The sequence below is a fragment of the Triticum dicoccoides genome, chromosome 4B, assembly GCF_002162155.2.
Source record: "Triticum dicoccoides isolate Atlit2015 ecotype Zavitan chromosome 4B, WEW_v2.0, whole genome shotgun sequence".
In the NCBI taxonomy this organism is placed as follows: domain Eukaryota; kingdom Viridiplantae; phylum Streptophyta; class Magnoliopsida; order Poales; family Poaceae; genus Triticum; species Triticum dicoccoides.
This window is the reverse complement of record NC_041387.1, coordinates 262,407,417-262,415,170: the sequence shown is the minus strand read 5'-3', so window position 1 is coordinate 262,415,170 and position 7,754 is coordinate 262,407,417.

The window sequence follows — 7,754 nt, the reverse complement described above, 5'->3', positions numbered from 1 at the left end:
GCCGCCTCCCCGCCTCGCTGCTACCGCAGCCGAGCGCCGCCGCCGCTTGCCGCCCCGCCACCCCGAGAGCCGCCGCCACGCCGCCCAACCCCGCCTCAACGGAGCCACCTCGACGAGGTACCGCGCCGAACCGTCGCCGCCGGTTTTTTAAAGCCGTTCGGTTTTTTTAGAAACCTAGATCGGTTTTTTTAGATTTGGTTCGCCGGTTTTCTCGGTTCGTTTATTTAACGGACGTTCGTCCGTACGTTCGTTTAAATGAACGGTTTTCTTCCGTTAGTTACAGATAACGAACGCTCGTTCGTTAGTCTGTTCGTCAGGTTTCTTTTATCGGATTTATCCGCGATTATTTTTCAGTCGCGATTTCTGATCCGATCTTAGATTCTATTTTTCTTCGCGCTCGATAGTCGGAATCAGGTGATTCAAACACCTAGAGTTTCGTCTCGAGACCCTCTTTCTGTTTAATCAACTTAAACAAAGTTTTGGTACTGTAAAATTTTACCTTAGTCCAAATTAGTAAACGGATCTTTTTTCTTTTGCCGTTTGAGTTTCGTTGCTCCGTTTGGTTTGATTCTTTTTGCAAACCGGAGTTCTTAAGTTGAACTTTCTGGACAATCTCTTTTATTTGGAGTTTTACTTGTGCATCTTTGCTAGTTTCTTATGTATGTTATTGTTTGTTCGCGATAGAATTCCCGGAGTGCGAAGCGTGTTACTACGAGTCTCTAGGATTCACGGATCGTCAGCAAGGCAAGTATCACATTGATCATACTCTCTCCATACCCATTTTTCATTGCATTAGTTCAATCCTCAAACATTGCATGATTAGGATGTCTTTAACTTGTGGGTTGGGAAGTAGTTTATGAGGTAGAACCTATTGCCCTGTTTATTATCAAACCCTTGGGAGTTACTTCTACGTGTTGCTTATATTGCCATGCTATGCTCGTAGACGTGGATTGGGTTTGAGTGTATCCATGAAAGATGTGAGATTGTTAATTAATGGTTTACTTAAGGTGGCAACTTAAATACACATCTGGGTGGATTGAGGCACCTAGGAATCCAGTGTTGTCTGTTTTATTTTTTGGAAATCCCGGGGTATCCGTGTGATCCTCCTATGGACCGCCACCCAGGCTCAAAGGGAACTGAGATTATTCATGCTAGAAACTTCCATGTGCAGCCACAAGCTATTATGGGCTCTAGCATAGTTGAGGAAGTTTCGTGAAGCTCTTGAAAAGGTAGATCAGTAGGTAGTGGGTTTTGTAGGCTTGGTATGGTCTACCCGGAGTAGAGAGTTAATGTTTCTGAAAGACTGTGTCTCGGTCATCCGTTTCTCAAACGCCATGTAGTGCGAGAAATCCAACGGAGGCGATCGAGTCATGTGGGGAAAAGTCTGCAAACCTCTGCAGAGTGTACAAACTAATCATGGTTAGCCGTGTCCCCGGTTATGGACAATTTGAGTATCTAGTACTTGAGTATTCACATGTATCTCAACACTCTTAATTAATATTGTTGGGTTGTTAATGACTTTAATTTGGGATTGAGAGGGGGTTTACCTTCTCAATATTTTATCAACCAACCTTGTAGTTAAATAAAATATATTCCTTTGTTGTAGGAAAAACTTTGCTTTCCGCAAAACTATAACCCTAGAGCTTTCCACCAGCCATATATGCATGTAGTGATAGCATTATTTTGTTTCCACTCTACTGTGTTATATTGCCAGCATATTCCATGTGATGACCCATTTTCGGGCTGCAGCGTATTATGTTGCAAACTTTTCAGACGAGAAGTAAGGTTCGTTAGGTCGTTACCGTGCAGCTCAGCTATGCCGTTGGAGTTGATGGACTCACTTTATCTTCCAAGCCTTCCGCTGTTATCGCATTAGATGGCCTTAAGCCATATTATTGTAATACTCTTTTGAGACATTCGATGTAATAAGTGGGTGATTGCTACTCTGTTATAAATCCTTCGAGTACTGTGCGTGTCAGCATTACTGATCCAGGGATGACACTGAGGCACAGAGACTTGACCATTTGAGGTCGGGTCGCTACAAGATGGTATCTAAGCACACGCTGAGTGTAGGACACGACCACTAAGATAAACCATAGGTCACTCTTCTCTACTCATTTCTGACTCCTCTTCCTTTTCCACTCTTTAGGATGACGGAGAAGAAGAACAAGTTCGTGCAACCGGATGAGGATACACCTTTTGGACGCCACTTGAAGGAAGTCACTAGGTACTTCAACATTGGAATACCTAGTTTCACCGGGACGTACAACGCCACCCTACCAGAAGAAGAGCGCTGGATGATTCAAGTACAAGTTCCAGGAAGAACGTTCTCGCCAACTTCTAAACCCATAGAATTTTCTTTCGAAGCACCAACCTGGAGTCTAGGCAAGAGCATGGCAGCCCACATTACCATGGGACGCATTGGAGAAGTGTACAACAGGGAACTCAAGGACACTACCTATCAAATATGTGGGCACCGAGATGAGCAATGGGAGATGATCAGCACCAGGAAGGATAGATCTATCGTAGCTTTTATCCAGGAGCTAAACCAACACATTCGACGCCAGGAGAACCAGATGTGCGCCGACATGATGGAATTGAAGAAGGCAAAGACTAGTATCATCGAGCTGGAGGAAGAACTCAAGTTCACACGCGATGGATATGAGGAGGAAATCAAGACACTACTGGAGAAGAACGACGACTTGGTTAATAAGATCGGGATATTCATGGGAGGACCAACACCGGGAGACGAAGACGACGACCCCACCTGCCCGGAGAACTACATCATCATTGACGACACTGATTCTGATCCGAGTGATGATGACTATGAAGACGAAGCTGGACCAGACATCATGGAATCTTCCACCGATCAAAATTTTTAGATGACCACCATATAATATTAGTATTCCCCCTGTATCAAATATAGTTGAGCACTTTTGCGATAGTTTTAGACCGATGTATGCCCTTGCTTGATTGATTGAGTGAAATGATTGTGTTTGTCTCATGTGCATATGGGTAGTGCTTTCTCACTAGACCTTTTCCTCTATTCTAATCTCTTCCATCTAAACCCCTCAGATGCCTCCAAGACGTGACACCGGTTTTGCTTTCCCAACGGAGGTCACCCAGTTGATCTAGCAACAAAATGCTTTGATGCAATTGCTAGTTCAGAACCAGGGCAACAACAATAACAACAACAACAACAACAACAACAACAACAACCCGCCACAAGTGGACAATCTAGCCCGTTTTCTAAGGTTACAGCCGCCGGTGTTCTCCAGTAGCACCGAGCCAATAGTTGCAGATGATTGGCTACACTGTATCGGAAGGGAGTTAACCACCGCAGGGTGCACAGATGCGGAGAAGGTGCGTTTTGCCGCACAACAACTGGATGGACCCGCAGCAGCATGGTGGGAAAATTTCACAACCACCTATCCTGTCGACACTGTCACATGGGCTCAGTTTCAGCAGGCCTTTCATACTGCCCATGTTTCCACTGGAGCTATGCAAATGAAGAAGCGGGAGTTTCACAACTTGCGCCAGGGGAATCGTATGGTTGGCCAGTACGTGGATGATTTTAGCAAGTTATCACGCTATGCCCCTGATGATGTGGCCACAGATGCCGTGAAGCAGGAGAAGTTTATGGAAGGGTTGAATGATGAGATGAGCATGCAGTTGATGGTGGCAACCTTCAACAACTACCAGGAGTTGGTAGATAAAGCTCTTATGATTGAAGGGAAGCAGCAGCAGATTGAGAGTCGTAAGAGGAAGTATGGACAAGGGAAGTATAATTCAGGAGCTCAGCAGAAGCCTCGCTTAACCCCGAATTCGGGAGGACTCGTTCATAACCATGGAGGTCATAATCACCCTGGAGGAGGATCGCATAATCACAATGGCGCTAAGAACGGGAATGGGAACAAAGCTAACAATAATCGCTCCAATCCAGCCACACCCGCCAAGAGAGACCTAAGTCAAGTTACTTGTTATAAGTGCGGGAAGACAGGGCACTATGCCAATGATTGTCCTGAAGGAAGGAATGGAAACGGAAACGGAAGCGCTGGAAAGAAGCCTAATCCATTCAACAAAGGACAAGTGAACCATGTTAACATGGAGGAGATTGAAGAACCGCTGGACGCGGTAATAGGTAAGTTTGTGGTTCAGTCATTTACCGCTCTTATTCTTTTTGATACTAGTACATGTAACACCCCAAAATTTAACCAGGTTTTAGTTATTAAAATTTTGCCAAGAGTTAAATTTTTTGCCTGCAAGAATATTTCTGTTGATTTCAAAACCTTTCTTTTAATATTAAGGATTTATTTTTGCCAAGTGGATCCTTCCAAACATATTGAACTTCTATGCCATCTCATTAAAACAAATTCCTAATCAGCAGGATTATTTATTAAATTATTTCACCCTGAGCTATATTCATTAAAATGACTTGTTTTAAGTTTTGGAGCTCTTTTTGAACTACAACCATTTGATAAATTTAACTAAAAATTCCACCAAAATTTGGAGATGTCCTGTGATGCCTCTAAATCACTTTTGTGCATTAATATATTTATTTCATTGCATATTTTGAGTATTACACATGTTTTTCTTCTCTGGTCCAGTAGGCATTTTTGCACTTCAACCCTTTTAAATATTTGTTTCTAGCTTCCACCAAAATTATGGGATGTCAGTAGGAGCATATGATTCCATTATATGCAAAAATCCAGGGATGTTCTTTAAATTTTTTGAGTGAATCAACCTCATCTCCATCCCGGTCCAACATGATGGTTTGTGCAGCAACCATATTATTGCTTGCTCTTTGGCCCTTGATTCTTTCTCCTACTTGTAGTCCTCCATGCTAAACCCCTAAGTCCAGGAGCATGCACTCTTTTGATCATTTTTAGTTCATTAAATAATGCCATTCACATCCTGTCCAGATTTGAAGTTCTGCAAAACTTGCACTAGCAAGTTTGTGCTTTTCACCAACTAACCTCACCACCCTCTTGTGCATCCAAGGAGACACTGATCTGGAAGATTTGGCCCCTCCAAGAATAGCCTAGGTGCCTTTGGCATTTTGACAAACACCTGGAGTGCATGGACTGATTTCGCATGATCTCAAGTATACATTATGAACTTGGCCACCTGACCAAACCACCTTGTCCCTGGAGTTTCCCTCTATCTCTAACCTAGTTCTGTTGCTTGCCAACCTCACCTGTGACCTGTAGCATGGCACGGCATTGTGTCGAACACCTTCCATGCATGCACTGGACGCGCCCAGAGCGCGCGTATTGCACGAGCCGCGCCCAAGCCGTCGTGTCATGCCCCGCACTCACCCCAGCCCGTGACCGACCGCAGCCGGCACGCCGTGTCCCCTTGTGCGCTACATGCTCCCCCTCACCGCAACGCGCCAAGCAGACCCTCGCCGCATCCCTGGCAAGCCAAGGACTAGCTGTCATGGCCGCCCGACAGCCCTGCCTAGGTCGGCGCCGCCCGAGCCTTCCCCGCTCGCCACCTGCCCCTTGGAGCTTCGCAAGCTTATCCGCAGCTTCGTCTCCTAGCGCGCGTCGCCGCCACGTCGCCATTGCTACAAAAAGACGGTTCGCCGTCGTCCTTATCGCCGGCCACGTCGGAACCGACCTCCACCGCGTATATAAGGGCCCCGGAGCTGAATCGAGTCCTCGAGCAACCTCATATGATCCTCCTAGTGTTGCCTTGGCCAGCAGTCGAGCAAGGGAAGGCCTTCTTCCCCGAGTCCGGCCGGTTCGGTCGCCGCCAAGCCCCGGCCGATTCCATCGCCACCAGTGCCTCTACCTCTCCATTCTCTCCACCAAGAACTCTCCCTTCCTCTCGCAAACACAACCCCTCGCTCAATTTTGGCCGGAGACCACCGCAGCCCAAAAATCACTTTGTCCCCGAAGCCCCCTCCGCCGCGGAGCTCGCCGCCGGCGACTCCCTCCACCTCCGGCAACCCTGCGACCACCGGAAGGACCGCCTAGGAGTGGCAGATCCTTTCCTGCTCTTAGATGCCCGCGAAAAGACGCCGTTCCCCGGCGACGATCGCCGGACGCCCCGCCTCGGCTCGGGCAGAGAAGAGGAGGGAGTGGGGACTGGTCAAACCTGACCAGTGGGCCCCCTGGACCCACTGTCAGAGACCCAGCCCCGTCTCCATACGTTTAAGTGGAAGCATAAAGACCCCGAGTACGTCTCCCCGTTTTGAAGGCGTATTCTGCCCGAAGCGTTTTCTTTTCTGTTTATTATTAAAAACAGATTTTGACCAAATCTTTGACTGGCTTTATCTTTTTAAATATAACTCCAAATGAATTAATTCTTTTTCCTACCTCTCTCAAATTTGATCTAGTTTATTTTAAGATTTAATTGAAAAAACTTCCAAACAACTTTTTGTGTTGTTTTTATTTTTGTGTGTTAATTCATTTATATTTCTAAAATAGGATTTTTGAAGAGAGGAGAAGTATTTCAAGAGTTTGAAATGCACCCTGCCTTCCCATGACCTGAAGGCGAGCATTCTGAAGCCTGGCATGATATTTTTGAGTGTTCGTTGACACATTTATCACACTACCTCTCTTTTGGAGAAATTGTTATTTCATGTGAGATGATCATGTGCATGGATGCATATTTGAGATTTCCATGCTGTTGGAAATGATCACACTTGTGATGATAATCATTCTCATGTGCCTTGCATGCATACCGGCAGGAACCCGGGAAAACCTCTGCCTTGGGTAGGCATGACTTTGTCGCCGGTCTCCGTCAGGACGGTTATGTCTGGTATGGCATGGTAAGGTAATATGAGCGGTGACTCTGTTGGTTGAAATATATTCATTATGCTAATCATGCAGGGAATACTTAAACCCCCTGAGTCGACCATAGATCAAGTCTTGTTCCAGTAACCCCCATACTTGTTTCGTACTACCACTCGTCTCTACAACAAGTAGAATACGGTTCAGTAAGTTGTCAACCTCTTCCTAGCACACACCGTACAGAGAGGCCAGGGTGGAAGATACCGGTTATAGCTGGTAGGCAGGCCACCTGGTCCGGGGGCATGGGTGTTTCCGGTTGAGACCGAGAGGGGAGGCCACCCCTTAGAGCACGCAATATAAATTTGATCCCATGCTACGCGAGGTTGTAGCCTCCCCACTTAGAGTTTGCTTGACAGGTGTCGTGGGTGATTCCAAACACGTGTGAGTTAAGCTGGTGTGTGCAAGTTAGGTGTGTTTTCAACAAAAAGACCGTAGACGGAACTAGTTCCGATGGACTAAAGAAATCCGTTACTTGTGGGTAAAGAGTACACCCTCTGCAGAGATTAAACCTATTCGAATAGCCGTGTCCATGGTTAAGGATTTCAGTCTGGGATGGGTCGAGTGTCGGTCTTAGTGTCGGTCTTCGGAGGTGAACTGTTAAACCAGAACTGGAATCACAACTTGTGACTTGTGATAATTAAGGTTATTATTGTTGTGGACTAACCCGTGATATTATTGGTATTTATCAAATATCCCTGGGATGGTTCTACCTCCTGAATATTCACTATGATTGTTTTTCTTTCAAAGCCCTTTATGTGGTGTCGCTCAGACGCCCGACTGTGGCATTTCTTTTAAAGCCCTGTCTGTGATGTCGCTCAGACGTCCGACTGTGGCATTTCTTTTAAAGCCCTTTATGTGGTGTCGCTCAGACGCCCGACTGTGGCATTTCTTTTAAATCCCTTTATGTGGTGTCGCTCAGACGCCCGACTGTGGCATTTCTTTTAATGCCCTTTA